General features: G+C 40.5%; 1 pseudogene; it reads right to left on the reverse strand.

Moving 5' to 3' along the window:
• Positions 1 to 2,452: 2,452 nt before the first annotated feature.
• On the reverse strand, positions 2,453 to 6,046 carry LOC122809937 (annotated as a pseudogene).
• Between the last annotated feature and the right edge of the window lie 16,084 nt (positions 6,047 to 22,130).

Consider the following 22,130-nt stretch of genomic DNA (forward strand, 5'->3'; position numbering starts at 1 on the left):
TTTGTCTTGTGCCAGTCCAAGAATTCCACCTCTAGCAGCACAATACAAGTGACCCAACTGTCCCTCTTAATCATGACACCAGTTCCAAAAGCCAACAAAATAGAACCGGAGTCCGTTATTTCTAGCTGAAGTATTCAGGTGAATTCCTTCTATGAACACTCTAATTTCAAAGTATATGCTTCGGACCCCTGGGACAATCAGTTAAGAGCATCAAGGGATCACTGAGAGGCAGGGGTTGGGACAGGCGGTTGCTCACCTCATGGCGGACTGCCAGTCTGATCCCAAAATCCAACTATGAGCTTTTTAACTGCAGCAACTTTAATATATGCTATCAGAGCTTGAATTACTACAATGGCTGGCACCACACTTACCCTCCAATAGATTCTCATTCAAGAATTTAAAGTGTACTCATTCGAATTACAGGGGCTTGAAAGAATCCCGTATTGTTATTTTTCATCACTACCACCCCTTGTCACAGTGGGTAACTTGCACATCAGCTGCCTTCCTTGGATGTGGTAGCTGTTTCTCAGGCTCCCTCTCTGGAATCAAACCCTGATTCGCTGTTACCCATGGTCACCATAGTAGGAACAGATAGTACCATCGAAAGTTGATAGGGCAGAAATTTGAATGTCAAATCATCACCACAACTGGGGCATGTGATTGGCCTGAGTTTATCTAGTCACCAAAGCTGACGGGTTGAGACCCAGTTTGGTTTTGGTTTGATACATGCACACAAACCAGAGGTCAGTGCTCATCAACAGGTATTATCTCTAGAATTACCACAGTTATCCAAGTAATGCTGGAGCAATCAAAGGAACCATAACGGATTTAATGAGCCATTTGCAGTTTCACTGTAGTGTCCAGGTGCACTGAAACTTGTATGGCTTAATCTTTTAAACAAGCATATGCTATGCTACTGGCAGGATCAACAAGATAGGAGCACCTCGGTGGGTGGATGGAGGAGGGGCTGGAGCCTGCATCTCCGCTGATGGGAGGGGTCCCTCTCCACTTGAGCAGGAGCTCTACTAACCCTGCTGCCATCCACCCAGCACTCCCTTATGGACTTCCATTAAGGGAGGGTGCTGCCTAACCCTCCTCATCCAGGCAGGATCTCACCAGAACCAGTTCCTTTCTGCTTCTCTCTCCCTTCTAGACTTCTGTCCTAGAGGGGGGCATGGTCTGACACCCTTCACCTGGGTGTAAGCTCTCCCTGCCCAACCCCTTTCTGCCTCTCTCTCTCTCTTCAAGACTTCCATCAGGACAGACCCCCACTGGGCCTCCACTTTTACCCGGTTGAGAGATAGAGAGCTCCTTTCCTGGCTGAGGTCCCCTATCAGTGTCCTCACACTTCCATGTCTACTGCAGGCTGCTAAATCATGACGGATCATGTGTGCCTTGGTGCGTCTCAGGGGAACTTCCCTCCAATCCTGCCTAGACTCTTCAAACTCTGTTTGTCCACAAGGCCTCACTCAGGATCTCATCCAGACTACTGTCATGCCAGTTCTCCCATCTGACCTGCAACTTGAGCTTATAAACTAGCAGAGGAGATGGCTCTGTGACCCTGCATCCCTGTGCCCCTTGCAGTGTGCCTCTGTCTCTGTCCTCAGCAGCACCAGGGTCTGAGGAATGCATTTTGCTTTCGGCCTCCTGGCTCATGGCCCCTTGTTCCAGGGTGGTGCTGTTCACAGACTGGTGTCCCCCTGTGCAGGGTGATGTACTGGAGGTTGAACAATCCCCCAACTGGCCCCAGGTCTGAGATGGCACAGCATCCCTATCTCTGCTTCCTTGGGGCCAGGGGAACAGGATTACGCATATGGCTTCCTGGGATGACCCTCGGCCTACCTGCACTGATGGCTGACTCCCCTGGCTGGGCCTGGGTCTGAGACAACAAGGCAGCCCTATCTCCACTTTCCTGGGGGTGAGGGGGATGGGATTGCAGACCGTCAGCCCACCCACACTGATGGACAACTCCTCTGACTGGCCCCGGGTTTGAGATACTACAGTGGCCCTATCTCTCCTCCTTTGGGGGATAGGGGGTTGGAATTGCAGATCCAGCTTTCTGGGGAGGCCCTCTCCTGGGAGTCAAGGCCATGTCCCTGGACATGGGGTCTCCCTCCATGGGTGATCCTTAAGCCTAGGTCTTTGTTCCTTGGCCCCATTTGTGCCCAGACATGGTTTAGCTATCTGGACTGAGGGACCTGTGAGCCAAAGGCAGGGTGCATCTGGCTGTCCTCCACCCTGCATGGGAGGTCTCATTGTTGAGGAGCACCCAGACCATGCTCCCTCCCTCCCTCCCTCCCTCTCCTCATCTGGACTCTCTCACTGCCGCTGAGCAAAGATACACAGGTGATATGGACTGAGGGAGGATGAGTAGGAAGAGGCACATGAGTGGGCTAAAAGAGGATCGGTTGCCCCTTCCCATGAGGGTGCACAGCCAGTGCCTCCACCTGTGACAAAAGCTTGGCTCAAGGGCTGACTTTCAATAGATCACTGCATTTGCAACTCTGCTATGTACAAAGCCCTGACCCAGAATCAGGTCATCTATAAATGATTTAGCACCCGGTTCCCCACAAAAATGTGATGCACTGGTGGAGAGAGGCAGCCTCCTTCCATCTGTGCTCTCACCCAGTGACAGCTCCTTGTCGACCTTGTTGCTGGCTATCTCTGGCGAACAGGAAATCTGTGGCGCTGCAATATCATTATTCTTAAGTGGGATTCTGTCTTACAGGCATTCTGTCATAATCCTACAGATGGTAGCTTCTCACCATTGGGTCATCGGCCAAGCACAGACATCAAATGTCTGAACATGTGGTTTCTGTTATATTGACCAGAATTACTATTGCAACAGCAAGTCATCAGTAGGGTAAGACTAACCTGTCTCACAATGGCCTAAACCCAGCTCAATTTACCTATTAGTGGGGAAGCAATACAATGCTTAGTGAATTCTGCTTCACAATGATAAGAAGAGCTGACATTGAAGGATCAAAAAGTGATGTCACAATGAATGCTTGGTTGCCACAAGCCATTTATCCCTCTGGTAACTTTTCTGATACCGCCTGCTTAAAACCCAAAAAGCCAGATGGCTCAGGAGGCCCCACTTTTATAGTCTATATTCATACAGATGGCTCAGGAGGCCCCACTTTTATAGTCTATATTCATACTGAAAATCAAGGTCAAGTGAGCTTTTGCCCTACTGCTCCATGGGAGGTCTCTGTCCTCCCTTAGCTTACCTTAGAACACCTGCAATACTTTTTGTCAGGTGTAACACCCAGTCAAACTCTCCACCTGACACTGTTTCCAGAGTGGGTTGTGCCCAGGTGCTTGGATCCAGAAGTGAGAAATCTAGTGGGTCTCAACACCCACCTCACTGAAAAAGTGAAATAACAATAAGAGTGGAGGTATTTCATGGGCGACTGAGACCTCCCACTTATTTTACATGTCTATTCACAGTGACAGACTAGAGTCAAGCTCAAAAGGGTCCTCTTTCTCCACTGATTCTGCTAAGCCCATTCCCTTGGATGTGGTTTCACCAGATAGTAGGTAGGGACAGTGGGAATCTTGTTCATCCATTCATGCATCTCACTAATTAGATGATGAGGCATTTGGCTACATTAAGAGAGTCATAGTTACTCCTGCCAATTACCCAAGCTTCATTGAATTTCTTTACTTTGACATTCAGAGCAATAGGCAGAAATCACATCATGGCAACACCCATTTCGGGCCTTTGTGATGCTTTGTTTTAATTAAACAGTTGGATTCCCTGGTCTGCACAAATTCTAAGTCAGCTGCTAGCTGCCAGGCTATGTGGGATGCCAGCTAAGACATGTGCTTGCCACAGCCAGGGTTATCCACAGGAAGGGCCTGGTGCACATCCAGATTCACCTCTGCCATCTCTGGCCTCCCTGGGAGGGGGGGTCATGGCTAGGGGGTGATGCCTCATCCAGCCACAGAATGCACCCAGCCCCACTTCACACCTGAGCCCGACTGACCCAGCACTTAGAGCCAATCCTTATCCCAGAGTTACAGATCTGGCTTGATGTCTTCCCTTATCTACATTGTTCTAACATGCCAAACACTGTTCACCTTGGAGACCTGCTGCAGATATGGGTATAGCCCAGTGTGAGACTTACACACTCTACCCCAACATTTTTAAAGGCTGGTAAGAGCACACCTGATACTGCCAGGACTGTGACACTTTCCAGGCCGTAGGCCCCTCTCTTGGGGTGAAGCCATTCCAGGGTGCCCTGCCCTTTACAAAGAAAATAGAAGTCTACCAGGGCCCCCCATTGTCTTCTCTGAGATCATTTGTGTCACCACACTGGATGCTGTGCGGTGTCCACCTCTGTTGCTCTGGATTCGGAGATCTAAACCTAACTCCCTTTCAATTAACTGAGGGTGATAGAGGCCATCAGCCATCCCTTTGTTATGGTGCTTGCCTATCTCTTAGGACCAAATTACCTATGTTCAACTGCTGTTCACAGGAACCTTTCTCCACTTCGGCCTTCAAAGCTCTTGTTTGAATATTAGCTACTACCACCAAGATCTGCACCCACAGTGGCTCCACCTGGGCCCTTGCCCTGGGCTTTAGTGCCACCACAGCGTCTGTCCTACTCATTGCAGCTTAGTCCCCTCAGCTCCCAGCACTGGCAATGGCTGGGTATGGGCCTGACATTCCAGCAGCATCCATTTTCAAGGCTAGTTGATTCAGCAGGTGAGTTGTTACACACTCCTCAGTGGATTCCAATTTCCATGGCCACTGCCCTGTTGTCTATATCAACCGATACCTTTTTCTGTGGTCTGCTGAGCATCAGCATCAGGTGCCTTAACCTGGTATTTGGTTCATCCTGCAGGGTCAGTTCTGCTTACTAAAAATGGCCCACTAGGTGCTAACATTCCATGTCAAGGCTCCAAGCCAGCTAGTCAGGCTTTTTATCTATTTAAAGTTTGAGAATAGGTTCAGATTGTTTTATCCCTAAGACCTCTAATCATTCACTTTACTAGATAAAACTGCATCTGCCCAATGCCAGCTATCATGAGAAAAACTTGGGAGAGAACCGGCTACTAGATGGTTCAATTAGTCTTTCACCACTATACCCAAGTCGGATGACTGATTTGCACATCAGGGCCACTACTGACCTCCCCCAGAGTTTCCCCTGGATTCATCCTGCCCAGACATAGTTCACTGTCTTTTAGGTCCCACCAGGTACATTTACACTTGACCTCCCTGATGGTATGGGTGAAACAGGCTGCCAATAAACCCTGTGGGGGATCCCTCATCAGCCGGCACACTCCAGCCTCACATTCATTATGTAGTGGGGTCTCCTGCCAACCCTCAGACTCACACACATGTTAAACTCCTTGGTCCATGTTTCAAGATGGGAGGAAAGGGTCACCAACATTGATGCGGATACCTGAGGTGAGCCCACCAGCCCACAACTCCAGGGCATGGAGAGAACTGATGCCATGGGCTGTAACACTTCCCTCCAGGGAGGGGAGCCACTTTCTGTGTGGCCTTCCTGGCCAACCCAGAGCTGGTTGGAGGGCATGCACCTGATGGCGGTCACCCACCTCCCTGGCTGATGAGTTGAATCCACCAGATGGACCTTACAGATCCCACTCTTTTATCTCTGAATGGTTTCACTCCCTCTTGAACTCTCTTTTCAAAGTTCTTTTCAACTTTCCCTAACCCTTATGGTAATTGTCCGATATCAGTCTCAAGGCTAGATGGAGTTTACCACCCACTTTGGGCTGCATTCACAAACAACCTGACTTCGGGAAAACCAAATCTTGGCATGCCAGGGATCACTGCAAACCTCACACCATCCACAGTCTGAACCTTGATCATAAGGATTTGGGCCCCATGGATGGCACCGAAAAGACAAACTTCCATATGCCACATTTCCCTGCTCCCATCACCCAGGCCAGGAGTCAACACTGGGCTCCTCCATCTTTATTTGCCAATACTGAGGGAATCCTGGTTAGTTTCTTTTCCTCTGCTTAGAAATATGCTTACATTTGGTGGGTCACTGTGTCTGATCTGAGGTTTCTTTCCATATGTGGTCACTGGGGGATGGTTAGGTTAGACAGACACACTGCCCCTGCCCTGACCTGCCCCACCAATGGAGGGGGTCTATATTGAATCAGCAAATGCTTAAAAAAGCGAACGCTAATTCATCGACCCTATTTCAGCGAATGCTGAAAATCCCAAAGACCCAGAAGAGCAATTTTTTTTCTCCGGGAAAAAAAATCACTGGGCCGGTTTCGGGAGTTTGCCATTTCCTCCACTGTGGTGTGATCTCGGAGTTGGTATATTTAAGTAGGGGGGTGTGGAGGGCACAACCCCCCACTTCGGGGGGTGTGGGGGTGAAGCCCCCCCCCACATTAAATGCTGTTTTAAGGTTTTTGTTTTGTTTTTTTTTTGTTTTTTTTTGTGGAACAGCAATTTTTTTCCCTGGGAAAAAAATCGCTGTTCTGAGTGTTCGCTGAACTAGGGTCGATGAATAAGAGTTCACTTTTTTAAGCTTTCGCTTATTTAATATAGACCCATGGACGGATGATACCACCCCAGTGAGGGGCAACCAGGCAGACAGATGTTGGGCCACACCCTCCTGGAGAGCAGTGACAGCCTCCAGGGGTGCTGGATGCACTAAAATATATAAAACAAACTTGTCTCATTATAAATTTTTATAAAAAGCTAGCAATAATTAAGTTAATACTATGTTCTCATTATAACAGCTTCAAGTACTCTTTTAGCAATTGTCAGTTATATATAGGAAACTTTTGTTTAATTCCACTTATGCCACTTATTTTACTAACTGCATATTTGATTCTTAGTTATAAAGTCTATTTTTAACATTATTTACATATTTTTTATTCTTGTCTCATTCCTTATCCTCTCAATCTCTGGTAGCAATAAATTTTGAACTTTGTTAATGTTTGCATATTTTTGTCTTGCTGCTTGTTGTGTTTTCCTTTAGTGCTCAAATTGTGATTTGTTATTTTATTACTTTAATAAGAAAATATTATTGAATTAATAAAATTTACTTTGGTTATCCCTTTGTATGCCTTTAAGAATGATTGTTGCCTTAAAACCTTCTTTATATAAGGTTCCCCAGGAATTTTTTACAGGGCATGTTCTGGTTAATTTTGTATGTTCCTGCATATGTGAGGACATAGTTGGATTTTTTAAAGGGATAACGTTGATTTTAAGATAATAGGGTAACATGTAATGCTGATGATCTGGCATTGCTTTACCCAATGACAAAAGTTGGAATGAGGCGTAGTTGTTAGAATGCACCAGCAATGTTTATTCAGCACTAGTGAAGTACTTCTTGTAAATAATGTGTAGATTCAAACAGAAATAATAAACAGCACAATTTTGACTGCTGTAGCTTTGTTACACAATGGTTATCAGCTCCGAGTAACTCACCATCCTTGCAGATTACAAGTGAAAACCAGTTGCTTACATGTCAAGGGACTTTGATGTGTGCATCCTGTGTGGCCACGCATGTAAAAATGCAACAGCATGCTAGACAGTCTACATGAGGGACATCTCAGGATGGCCAAGATGAAAAGTCTTAGGCATACTAACATTTGATGGATAGGTGTTGAGAAACAGACTGAGGGCATACAAAATAACTGTTCACAATACCAAGAGAACACAGCTCTTTCAGTTTCACCATGGTCGAGTTTGAATGTTGATTTTGTTCCTAAACATTGTATTCTATTGTAGCTGACAGGCAAATCAGATGTTCAGGGGTTCATGCTCATTAAGTCAATCACAGTGGAACCACAAAACAAGTGTGCTGCCATGTAGTCCATATGTAGACCATTAGCCAGAAATGGCTCACATTATTTAATGCATCTAGATCACACAACAGGAATGATTCCAAATTAAAAAACAGAATAGGTGCACCCAAGAACTGAATATAGTGAATTGAATATTTAATATATTACATAAAATACAATAAAACCAGTTAAGTGCTTTCACCCTACAGAAATGGACTTCATCCAAACTGAATAGTGTGAGAGAAAAAGTACTCTTTTATACCCTCTTACCCAATTAATTTAACAATTATTTAATTAAGGTTTATAAAGATTCAAAGAAAACATACACAAATTGCTCATGAAAAATATCATTGTAAAGACATAACTGTCTTTAAAGTTGATAGAAGCAAGTGTTAAAAAAATCAAAATAAAAAAATAATCAACAATTATAAACTGAACTGAATCAGCTGATGCATGAGTAAAACTTTGATACTATAAATACAACATTGTTAGCACATTCACATAAATAATGTTTTTTAAAAACTTTCAACGGAAAACTGCACAACATCAATTAGAACAAAATACCATCCCTTAGAAACTGATGACATAAAAACTTTGTTTTGACATTTCTAACGTAGTTGCCCTAAGTTTCAATGCAGAATTAAGTGGTGTGTTCATTTAAACCTGGTAGAGAGGTTGCATTTAACCTTAGTAGCCACATCAGTTTTCTAAATAAAGTATGGATTTCCCATTGCCCTTACTGTGTTTTTGAACAATGCTCCAAAATGACAACAAATGCATTTAGATCAGATAACTAGAACTATATAGATAGATAGATACACACACACATACATACATATGAGCGTATCGCCAAACTACATACCCTCATAAGCATGAACACGAACAATGCCATTATTGTATACAAGCATCAAAAAAATGTATATGTTTTTGCAAGTGAGAAAGCCCCATGCAGCCCTACTAATTATATATACTAACTTTAAGCTCGCACAACAGTGGGGTAAGAGCAAACTCCTGTAATCTGTTGCAATGTGATCCAATACAAACGGTTGCTGGCAGAAATTCCCTTTAACAGAACGTTCACTAAAATGAGTATTCAATTCCCTCATGTGGCAGTTGCACTTATCAACTACACCCCAGTTGATATATATACATGTCCATGCATACATACATACATACATATATATTCCCAACCTGGTAAAAACTATAAAATACAACCTCTCTGAAGTAGCAATTGCATAAGCAACTTCTATATGAAAGGGCCTCAAACTACATATAGTTTTTAGTTATCTGATAATATGCTAACATATTCTCAGTTACTAAATGCATACATGCAGTTTAATTACCATTGATTTTTTAGAGCACTCCTGATTTAATTGATGTTTGCCTGTATTTTGTGAATTGTCTTCCCTGATGAGCCATATCCTGTTAAACGGTGCTTCTGCTATGAGTGTCATGAAAGACATATACGTGAAAGAATAAGGCATAGGTGTGTAACCACATTTTCACTTTATTCTTTCTGTTATAGTAAGATATACTATAGTTTTGTGATATATAGGAATGGAGCCTGGACTGTTACCTAAATGACCAAAGTTTAATTAACAGCTTAGACAGTAGAAGGCTTTAAGTGAGAGAATGAGTGGCTATAATCCACTCACCCATCCTGGAGGGAGAGACTGGGATTCTGCTTATAATTGGGGTATTCCCCACTGGAGGCCAGTGTGTGTGTGTGTGTGTGTGTGTGTGTGTGTGTGTGTGTGTGTGTGTGTGTGTGTGTGTGTGTGTGTGTGTGTGTGTGTGTGTCCCTGTTTGTATGCAGGCTACCATTCATTTGGTTATTGAGAGGAACACAAATAAGCTAAATCACTGGCAGTGATGACCCCAGTCTTACAGTCACTCCAGCCATTTGGTCCTCCTTATCTGCAGATATCTTTAGAAAAAGAAAGAAAAAAGGAAAGAAATTCTCACCCTTGCCACATATATGATGCCTGCTCATGGGGTCTTGCCTTCTAAAAGGGGAGATGGCACTCTTAGGATAGTAGACCATTGAGGTCATTCTCTTCCTGTAGATTCAGAGGACACAGGTGTCAAGTCCAATTTTACCTAAGGTTACAAAAGGATCTGACTGTGCACTGTACCTCGTATTAAAGGAAGTGAAAGGAGCATGAAAGGGCTGATAAGGACTGGACAGATATCCCGGGGGCAAAACAGCAATATCTAATAAAGTCACATTCTCACATTTATGAAACATGGTCAGCACAGCCTTTTAAGGAGGATATTGACTTTTTGGACACTACTAAGTACAGTATAGTATCAGAAATTTGCACAGAGAATACTATCATTTACCATTTTAAGACTAATGTCTCCAAAGAAGACAACTCACCATCACAGTGAACTATAAAATTCGTAAAAAAACTAATATATCTTAAACAAAATAAAATAAATTAGAAAATAGGCACATATTTGACTATAAACACATGAAATTCTTGAGATCATGCCTCAAAATGCAGTATATCACAATGGGGTCAAATTCCCTATATAATGTGGCATCTGTGTTTGCCTTCCACAGACCATCTACTTCAAGAACACGAAATGGGGGGGGGGGTTACAAACACCAGCTACTAATGTACAAGTGTAGGCAGAGAGACAAAATTGAAAACTATGTTGCCCTCTAACAGCAGAAGTAAGAGTTACTGGCCCATTCTGGATCCCTGTTTCAGATTAGCAGCACAAAACTATTAATATATAATTATGCCAGAAAAAATAGAACAACAAAAAGGGCACTCCACTTGCTCCCATATGTCATCTGTTAAAATACCATAAGTTGAATCTGCAGTAAAGGTCCTTCACTCTTACAGTCTTATAAGGACTCCATTAGAAAGCAGAGAAGCATTCTGAGTCCAACTTACGTATCTCTGAGCGCAGCTGTCATCAGCTTAACTAATCCTGTCACAAACCTTGTCACAGTAAATCTTCATCTAGCTGATCTACACAGCATTGCAACTTGTGCTAATTCTATGTTATCCAGGCAGTTGACTTATATGATATACAACAAGGATGTTGTCCCATGGAAAAAAAGTACATCAATCACTTTGACAGAAACTCCCTGCCTTCCCCAGCAAATACAGCAGGCTATATTTTTGCCACACTATTTATTCTGTCAGACCTGCATACAGCATGCTCCAAAGCTTTGTACTCTACCTCATATCAGTTTTTCTGCATCAAAATGTTTTAGTTTGCATGATTGGATATTAGCATATACCACGACAAAGTAGCTGTCTATTTTAGGTTGCATGCTTGGGTATGAGCATATACCACGACAAAGTAGCTGTCTATTTTAGGTAGCATGCTTGGGTATGTGCATATACCACGACAAAGTAGTTGTCTATTTTAGGTTGCATGCTTGGATATGAGCATATAACACGACAAAGTAGTTGTCTATTTTAGGTTGCATGCTTGGGTATGAGCATATACCACGAGAAAGTAGCTGTATATTTTAAGTTGCATGCTTGAGTATGAGCATATACCACGACAAAGTAGCTGTCTATTTTAGGTTGCATGCTTGGGTATGAGCATATACCATGACAAAGTAGCTGTCTATTTTAGGTTCCATGCTTGGGTATGAGCATATACCACAACAAAGTAGCTGTCTATTTTAGGTTGCATGCTTGGATATGAGCATATACCACGACAAAGTAGTTGTCTATTTTAGGTTGCATGCTTGGGTATGAGCATATACCACGACAAAGTTGCTGTCTATTTTAGGTTGCATGCTTGTGTATGAGCATATACCACGACAAAGTAGTTGTCTATTTTAGGTTGCATGCTTGGATATGAGCATATACCATGACAAAGCAGTTGTCTATTTTAGGTTGCATGCTTGGGTATGAGCATATACCATGACAAAGTATCTGTCTATTTTAGGTTGCATGCTTGGATATGAGCATATACCATGACAAAGCAGTTGTCTATTTTAGGTTGCATGCTTGGGTATGAGCATATACCATGACAAAGTAGCTGTCTATTTTAGGTTGCATGCTTGAATATGAGTATATACCATGACAAAGTAGTTGTCTATTTTAGGTTGCATGCTTGGATATGAGCATATACCATGACAAAGTATCTGTCTATTTTAGGTTGCATGCTTGGATATGAGCATATACCATGACAAAGTATCTGTCTATTTTAGGTTGCATGCTTGGATATGAGTATATACCATGACAAAGTAATTGTCTATTTTAGGTTGCATGCTTGGATATGAGCATATACCATGACAAAGCAGTTGTCTATTTTAGGTTGCATGCTTGGGTATGAGCATATACCATGACAAAGTATCTGTCTATTTTAGGTTGCATGCTTGGATATGAGCATATACCATGACAAAGCAGTTGTCTATTTTAGGTTGCATGCTTGGGTATGAGCATATACCATGACAAAGTAGTTGTCTATTTTAGGTTGCATGCTTGGGTATGAGCATATACCATGACAAAGTATCTGTCTATTTTAGGTTGCATGCTTGGATATGAGCATATACCATGACAAAGCAGTTGTCTATTTTAGGTTGCATGCTTGGGTATGAGCATATACCATGACAAAGTAGCTGTCTATTTTAGGTTGCATGCTTGAATATGAGCATATACCATGACAAAGTAGCTGTCTATTTTAGGTTGCATGCTTGGATATGAGCATATACCACGACAAAGTAATTGTCTATTTTAGGTTGCATGCTTGGCTATGAGCATATACCATAACAAAGTAGATGTCTGCCATGTATCTGGGAATCAGATTTAGACACACCACTATACTACAATTTGCCACAAACTTTCTTGTGTACACTGGAGAGTTGTCTTTACTCAGCTTCATTGAGCCAAAGCTGCTGTTAGCACCCCATACACAGCGCAGGTACATTTCCCAAAAGCTTAACTATGAACATTGTTATGAAGTAAAAAATCAGCAGGATAGCAGTGCTTTATATAGTCACAAGCAAAACTGTGCAAACGCTAAAAGGTTTTTATTTTTTATTATAGAACAGGTTTTACCCAATTCCAGAGGGGGTGCATGGGGGAGGATACCTTGGAGTATAGTGAGCCACAGTTGTAGCTAAGAATAGATGCTATCACCCCATGGTGTTTGAACAATATGTTATCCATAAATAGTGTGCTCAAGTTAAAATCAGCTAAGCTGTAGAGTTAATAAGTTTAAAGTAACAATGTTTGCATGTAGAATCATTATTTATGTATTCTATTTATTTTACTAGTTTGAACATGTCATGTGACTTTATTGGTTAATTATTCAATTGCTTTGCTATATAAGTAGTGTGAGAAGGATGACGGCTTTGCTTTACAAAAGTTCTATTCGTTATAAGGAAAGAAAGTACTTAACGTTTTTTGAAAGTATTGTTATTAATTTGCTGTTATTAAATGTTTATTATAAGCTTATGGCTGAAGTATTGCTTTCTGCACTACTACAGTTGATACGGATCACATCGAGCAACTACCTCAGTTATTTTTTGGTAACATTTCCATTCTGATATTTCAGTCAATGACACCGCATTCAGCAACCCTGCATATTAACAGTGTTCCCAATCTAGTATACATACCTGGTCCCTTTTATATATAAAATAATAGCAAATCAGTGGAACTGAACAATACGTAATACTATACACATCTCTACAGAACTTGTGTTATTATTAAAATCTTGATACCACAATTTAAAGTAATTTCTGAACAGATTAGATATGAAAATGACATTGCCAGGGAGGCAGTTTCTACATTTGGAAAATAAGATGAGTTATTATGCAGAATCTGCAAACCTATGAGGCATTTCACCCTGAATCAGAAAACAGAAGGGGAATGTAATAAACCACAAAACTTCCTTACATATTGCAATGATCAAGGAGTCTGAAGCTTATCTCTTGGCTACCCTTTCCTCAGGTTTGGGTGAGAGGACATGACATGTATAGTCTGCTGTAACTCAGTTCCATCATCATTCAGGTTCATCATCATCAGAAGGAACCTCTGTAGAAACCATAAAATATTAGCTGATTTTTTTCTTATACACCAGACAGTTATTTTACCTGGAGGACCATCCCAAATCTTCTGCTTTTCTGGAAAGCCATTTTATTTCTTGGGATACCAGTTTCAGCTTTAGTTTTGTTTACTTTCTTTCTCTGCAGACACAGGAGTTTCATTTGTCACAGAATAGCCACCTCCTCCAAAAATTGTTTTTCAGATAAAGGAAGTGTCATCAGTATTATTATTATTTTTTCTTTTTAACTTTAGGATGCTTGCCTTCTGAATATCATATTTTCCTGTACTCACTCTAGCTGGTGTTGAATCTTCAATACAGGATTTTTTTCAGTGATTGTGACACTACACAAGGACAGTGGATCACACATTTCATTAAATTAGTTCATTGCCATCTACAAGGCATGTAGTGTAGCTGTCTGTAACAAAACAGTATTGATATTTAATTCAGATAAAGTTTTGGATGATTTAAGATAGTAGGACACAGTTAAGCACTGGAAACAAATGTGAAGCCATGTAGTCCATCCTCTCTTATCCCAGCTTTGATGGAGGCTGTTAGTTTTTAGGCATGAAACATTTATTCAACAACTTTTTGTGGTATGACTAGCTGATCATAGCTATCATTATTTTAGCTCCTGAAATAATGTCGCTACATAAAAGATGTAGAAGGGCTTGAAATCAGAGAGACATTCTTAAAGTACTCTGTCATTAATTCACTCTGTTTGCAAAAGCATTTACAAGCAGTGGCATGCAGTAAAAATGACATTATAATATCAGGGTATAGGTGAAATAGCCTTACCTGACAAAAAACTGAGTTCTTATTCAAATGTTGGCATTCAAAATGCCAAGGACTGAAAAACTGAGAAAAAGACAAAAAATACAGAAAATCGAATACTGAACATCACACTTCCCCTAAAACAACTTCTTTGCAGGGAGCAAGCCCTCTGCACCTCCTACACACACACACACACACACACACACACACACACACACACACACACACACACACACACACACACACACACACACACACACACACACACACAGACTCACATACACCAACTCCAAGATTGCCATACCTTGGAGAAAAGGGAATATTATGAAAAATGGAATCTCAGACTTAGTATATGTTTGTCTATATATTTGTCCATTTAGTCTCAGCATTATGGGACTCACTGTAGAGGAGCTCAACATTTTAAACAGTTACTGAAAAATAAGTTAGGTTTTCACTGCAACAGTGAAAGCTAGCCAGTGGTTATATACAGCAAATTCTGCATCTTTAAATATAGTGACCCACATAGGGATGTGAATCACTCATCCCCACCTTCAGGAGTTAACATCATACAGAAATGAGATTCATGATTATTCATTGAAAGACTATTTTTTAACAGACAACCAATGAAAATAAATTGTTGAAATACACTTTCAGTGAGCAAATTTTTAAGTTTTCTTTTTTGTTTTTACAGAGGGCAAGCTACTTTACACCCCCCTCATAGTCAAACAACAGTGGAGAAAGTGCAACACTACATGTTCAATGAAAGTAGCTTTCAACAATAAAGTTGTCACACTGCTGTCAGTTGATTAATTAGTGCCCAACAAATACACATCCCTTAGAAATGCTACCATTCTTGAGACGCCTGTGATGATCAAAGCACCTCCATGGCAGCCTGGGCGATAACCTCTCTAGATGATTGTCACCTCATCCAGCAGTTGTGTTACAGGGCTTGAGCCCCTAAGACCTCATTTGTCTACTATGTGACCTTCAGCAAGCTGCTTAAAACAGTACTTAGAGGCAACTGGGAATTTCGTCTAAGCTCCTCAGTGGTACCCTGGATTGCAGGCCTAGCAACTGCCTATGATTATACTGGGGACATCTAGTATAGAAGAACATCTAGAGTCAAGCCCAGTAGGGAGTGGTCTGATGGTCTGCAGGCATGCAGGTTAATATGCATATGGAAGAAAAAGTGTATAGTCATATTTGGTTTTACTTACTTTTTTCATTCTAAGTGGATTTTGTGAACATGAAATGATGAATTCTTATAAGGATCTTTTCTTATGTGTGAGTAGCAGCATCTGCTAGTAAAACACCTTAAAGTCAAAGTAAACTTTATTGTCATTCAGAAATTACACAAGTGCAAAAACTGATCAAAATTCCGTGTCTCCGGACTCAGTGTGCATACAACATATATAGACTATTTTCATAGACATTTGCACATATAACACCTAGCTATTACATCACAGACATGCAGGTAGACAGACTAATATTGCACATAATTAGAAACACATTTTAACACTTTTCGCAGTAACACTTACTTGCATGAGACTTTAGTATTGCACAGGTAGTTGGTTAAGATATTGCATTGAACCTTGCACAAAAAGAGACATTTAAGTATTGCACTGTGAACATTAGAGGGTTGCACTATGTACCTTAGAGTATTACACTAGGGTTAATTCACAAATTTGTAACATGTATTGCACTAAAGAAGAGGTATTTTACTGCATTGCTACTGCTCTAGATGGCCTGTAAGTTAACAGTCATGGTGAATATTGCACGAAGTATTAGATGAGACTGGTAACTAGGTTAATGCACAATATGAGATAAGCTACTACAGCTTCTACTGACCCAGATGGCCATCATGGAGCATAGTTGTTAATAGAGTTCAGCAGCCTGATGACATTAGGGAAGAAGCTGTTCCTGAATCCCATAGTTCTGCAATGTATGCTTTGGAAGACCTTTCTGGATGATAGATGCAGGAACAGTCTATAAGCAGGGTGAGTGCAGTCTTTAATTATTCCTCTGCCCCTGTTGAGTCATCATGGATAGGTGGTTAGGTGATCTTGATGATCTTCTCAGCTGTGTTCATCACTCTCTGGAGGGATTTTGAAGTAGAGCAGCTTCCATACCATACTATGAGGTTGTTCATCAGGATGCATTCTATAGAACTTCTGTAGAAGGTAGTGAGAACTGTCAATGTGAGATTCACTCTCCTCAGCCTTCTCAAAAATTGCAGTCTCTGGTGTGTTTTCTTGACTATGGCATCTGCATTGGTGTTCCAAGACAAGTCCTCATCGATGTGCCCTCCCAGAAACTTCATGCTTCTCACTTTTTCAACTGTTTCCCCATCAATGGTAAAGGGAGAAAGTTCCTTGCAATTTTTCCTGTAGTCCAAAATTATCTCTTTTGTCTTGTTTACATTTAGGGCTAAGTTGTTATTTCCATACCAGATAATTAGTTGTTCCACCTCATCTCTATACACTGTTTCATTGTCGTTAGTAATGAGGCCCACCACTGTTGCATCATCAGCAAACTTGATGATGTAGTTTGCATTGTACCTGGCTGTACAATCATGTTTTAACAGGGTGAACAGCAAGGGACTTAGTACACATCTTTGTGGCACTCCAGTGTTAAGAGTGATGCTATCTGAAGAGTTATTTCCTGTGCATACTTTCTGCGGTCTGTCTGTGAGAAAGTCAAGAATCCAGTTATAAGGTGGAGTGTTGATGCCTAGTTGAAGTAGCTTCATTATCAGATGAAGGGGGTGACTGTGTTAAAAGCATAGCTGAAGTCAATGAATAGTACCCTCACGTAGGTATTTTTATTCTCATGGTGTTCCAGAGATAGATGGTGTGCAAGAGAAATGGCATCTGCCATAGAGCGGTTGGCTCCATAAGCAAACGGCAGATGGTCAAGATCAGCAGGCAGCCCAGATGTTATGGCATCCTTGACCAGCTTTTCAAAGCACTTCATCAATGTGGAGGTGAGGGCTACAGGGCAGTAGTCATTTGGGCAAGATGGTGGAGACTTCTTTGGTAAAGGAATGATTGCTGTGTCATTGAAGCATTTCAGAACAATTTTCTGACATAGAGTTATTGCAGATATCCATGAGGGCATTTGTTAGTTGGACTGCACAGTCCCTGAGTACTCAACCTAGGATATTATCAAGTCCAGCTACTTTTCTCGGGTTAAGTCTGCGCAGTGTCCTCTGGACATCAGCTGAGTTGAGGATGAGCATCTTTTCATTATGGCTGATGGGCATATTCTTCACTGTTGTTCTGCTCCCTTCCTCGAATCTGCTGAAGTAGACATTCAGCTTATTTAGGAATTCCTTGTTGTCCTCAAATTGTGAAGATAGGGGTTTGTAGTCAGTTATGGACTGGATACCTTGCCATAGGTGCCTGTGGTCTTTTTGGTCAGAAAAGTAGTTCTGGATCATTCTGCCATAGGCGCATTTTGCTTCCCGCACTCCCTTCTTCAGATTCACTCTTGCTATTCTGAGGGCCTCCCTATCTCCAGACTCAAAGGTTGTGTTCCTTGATTTCAATAGCTCGTAAACCTCTCTCATCAACCAGGTTTCTGGTTGGCTCATGTGATGATGCTTTTGGTGACTGTCACATCATCCACACATTTCAAGATGTAGCCCTTCACAGTCTTAGTGTACTCCTCCAGATTGATACACTGGTTCTCAGTAGCTGCCTCCTTGAATATGCTCCAGTCTGTGCTCTCAAAACAGTCCTGGAGTGCCAAGACTGTACCCTCTGGCCATACTCTTACTTGTTTCACTGTAGTTAGCCATGGTTTATATGCTGGTAGTAACAATATGGTGAGGTGGTCAGAGTTTCCCAGGTGTGGGTGAGGCACTGGCTTTAATTCCAGCTCAACATTGCTGTATGCCTTGTCCAGTGTGTTCTCACCCCTTGCTGCAAAGTCTGCATATTGGAAATAGTGGAGCAAAACCATTTTCAAGTTGGCCTGATTAAAGTCACCTGCCACTATATGAACACAGTCTAGATTCCAGTTTTGCAGTTCATTTATAGCCTGGCATAATGTGGTCATTACCTCATTTGGATTAGCACTGGGAGGACTGTAGACAGCTGTAATGCAGATGCTATTAAATTCCGTGGGTAGATAAAATGGTTTGCATTTCAGTGGCAAAAACTCTATCTGAGCAGTTCAAGGATACTATCTCACAACTGGTACACCAGTTGTTATTGATATATATGCAGACACCTCCCCCTCTGGACTTAACACTGAGAGAATGTATTCTGTCTGCTCTAAAATGTGATAGCTCCTCCACATGGACTGCACTGTCATTAATGTTAGAGTTTAGCCAAGTCTCAGTAAAAATAAGCACACAGAATTTCATCACCTTGTTCTGAGTATATATTTCCAGCCTTAAATAGTCCATGTTGTTTCCAGTGATTGAACATTTGCCAGCAGGATGGATGGCAGTGCAGGCCTGTAGGGAGTAGCTTTTAGCCTTGCAGTGATTTCAGCCCTAGATCCTCTTTTATGTGTTCCCTCACACCTCTTTTGTTTTCTTCTCTTACCATGATCAAAAAATGTCAGTTCTGTACATACCAGGCATTTTGTTCCATGTCTGAGTAAGATTCTGAGCTCCTGTAACTTGAAAAGTGTTGTAGGCCTCACAGGCCCCACGGGCAGCAGCTCATCAAACCTGTTACACAGCAAGCCTGAGGATTGAATTTCCAGAATAGTCTCTCTACTATAAATTAACTTACTGTTAGTAATCTTCCCTGATTTAGCTTTTTCTCTTAATTTAAACATGGGATAGGACAAACAGTGCACATTTTCTTGCAGAGACCTTGCGGTTGGATGTGCAAAGAAATTGCTGAAGCTTCAACCAATGAACACTGGCTGTCAAGCAAGAAAGACCAGTGATCCCAGTAACCTGTGGTAAATTGTTGGTTCTACTGCTAAAGCTTGTAAAAATGATATTCTGTGAATGATATGGGTAAAGTACTGGTTTTGATAATGTGATACACAATCATTACATCTAGCTAATGGAATTTCTGTTTCTTGAACGGCTAAAGTTTTTCATATTTGCCTGAGGGGATACTCAAGTTTATTCCTCCTTTTAATACCAACTATGCATAACTGTTCTGAATTATTATTTTAAGAAGGTAAACCTATTGTGCAATAAAACTGATAAGACCTTACATGACTTGTGAACTTAGCTAAAGTATCTGAAGTCCTTTTGTCTCACTCTTCTTACAAATGCTTTTGTCTGTTTGTTGCAGGAAGCAGACGCATAACATATATCATATTAAATTATCTGCAAGTCAGAGGAGATAACCCTTATTCTTTCCTACATCCTATACAAAATCCCCAAAGAAATGACTAACAATGACTGAGTTAAGTTAATTTCTTTGTTTTTTTTTTTTCCTAATGTTTCAGTCTCCATTTTGTTTGCTTTCTAAAGCTGGTGAGCATATGTAAGAGAGGCATACTTTTTTTTAATCAGAACAAAATTGCAGATAAATAGTTTATTATGCTAGTTGTTAGGAGCAGGTGCTGAAATCTGCCTTTGCCTTCCCTCTCCCTGTATTCACTCCTTATCTTGTAGTACATGACAGTCACCCTCCTCCCAGTATTAAACCATGGCAGAGGAAACAAAATTATTTATTAGGATACCGGAGGTTCTACTGGAAAATTTTGCACACACATATATGTAGCAAAATAATTAAATAAAATAAATCAAACATTTGCTTTCACTTTTATAGAAAGTAAGTAACTTTAACAGTTAAATGTCAAATGGTGAATATATTATGGCCTTGGGTTGAGGTCAGTGCCCATTTTAACTTAAAACATTTTAATCATAGATGGAACATGTAAAATGTGTGTGATGATACTGCAGTTATTAAACTTGGGTCAATGTATATATAATACATATTATATTATATGTTATGAATGAAATAAATATATGATTATGCTTCTGGGAACTAGGGTAATATCCAGAAATGAAAGAATCTGTCTTCTAAGCTTAAAGCTACTAATGTTTCTCTGTCTTATTGTGTAACTTAAATGAGCTAACTCACCTGTTTCAACTACATAGCTCCTGTTTGTCTTATAACTGATACGATGAAACTTCATTTGGGTCACCTATCATACATAACCATCTCATAGTAGAAGACAATTTGAAACCACATTATGCTGCACAATATTCAAAAATAATTTATGTTCAGGAAATGGGTTTATTGAATCACTGCAGATTTGTCTTGATATTTGATAGTTTTTCTCTACGCATTTTACATTGCCCTAATGTGTTTTTTCATGCATTTTCTACATTTTCCTTACTCATAATAGATTCCTAGCTCTATACTTGAGTTGCTCTATGGTAATGTTACTGTATTTGCACTGTGGCATGGCTAAAAAGTTTCTTTTTACCAGTTCACTTACCCAGTCAACAAATTAAAATAAATAAATGGCTGAATGAGTAATAAAAAGTATGTTTAGTTATTTAAATAAGTATTATAATGTTCCCTACTTTGCACTCAATGTCAATGTTTCAATATCAATAGTACAAATAAATACTAGGGGTGGTAGACCACTGTCACAGAAGGTTTAAGTATTGAAAAGACAATACTTGCTCTGATGTAATGCACTATTAAAGATGATCTGTTTTGTATGGAAGAATGCAAATAAACCATTGAACAAGGATGGCAGGCTAGTACAGGACACCATATCAGAAGGAACTACAGATAACATCTAAGATCAGCTTTAAATAAATGTCACTTCATTGAGAAAAGTTAACATTTGCTTCATTTGACTGAATAATAGTAAGTCAAAATCTTAGCATGCTCTAGGATAATGATTTTAGGCTACTGCCATGTCTAGCAAAGAGAAAAAAAGAAAAAAAAATACAACTTGTACATGCTGAGATGGCAAGAACTAAACACTGATGTACAAAACAACATGCACTTGGTTCAGGAATATCTTACACTAATGGCTACCTTATACACAGTCAGACTGCATGAACTCCTAACCTTAAGGCTGAGGTGATAAGCTATGAATGATTCTTAACACTGCACAGTCTCTTTGGATGACGTTATCCCCTTCTGAGTAGTAACGGATACCATATCACACCATACTCCATTCCAAGTATTTCTAGGCATATCCATTTTACCTTCCTTCTTTTGTGTGTTATCTTCTGCATTTGTGTGTTAATTTAACAAAAAAGAAGTTAATTGAAGACTTGAAATACCAGTAGAAAAAAAAAGGAAAACATTGGCCTGAAATAAAAAAAAAACTGCAGTTTTATATCCCTAGATAAATGCACAGTAAACTGAGTATTTTCCCAATATTTTAGTTAAAATTTAAAATACTGCACATCTATATAAAAATAGAAGACATGGAATGTTCTTAGAAAGACATTTGAAACCTTTGCATAGCAAAGTATTTTTAAATATTTTTGTTACACTGTGTAAGACTATTATTGGCTTCTTTTTTAAATATTTAATTTGTTTGAGCACAATAATTTTGATCTTGATTTATGAGGAACTGTTTATTTCTTCTTGATA

The sequence above is a fragment of the Protopterus annectens genome, chromosome 8.part0 (assembly GCF_019279795.1).
Source record: "Protopterus annectens isolate FY-2018-M chromosome 8.part0, PAN1.0, whole genome shotgun sequence".
In the NCBI taxonomy this organism is placed as follows: domain Eukaryota; kingdom Metazoa; phylum Chordata; order Ceratodontiformes; family Protopteridae; genus Protopterus; species Protopterus annectens.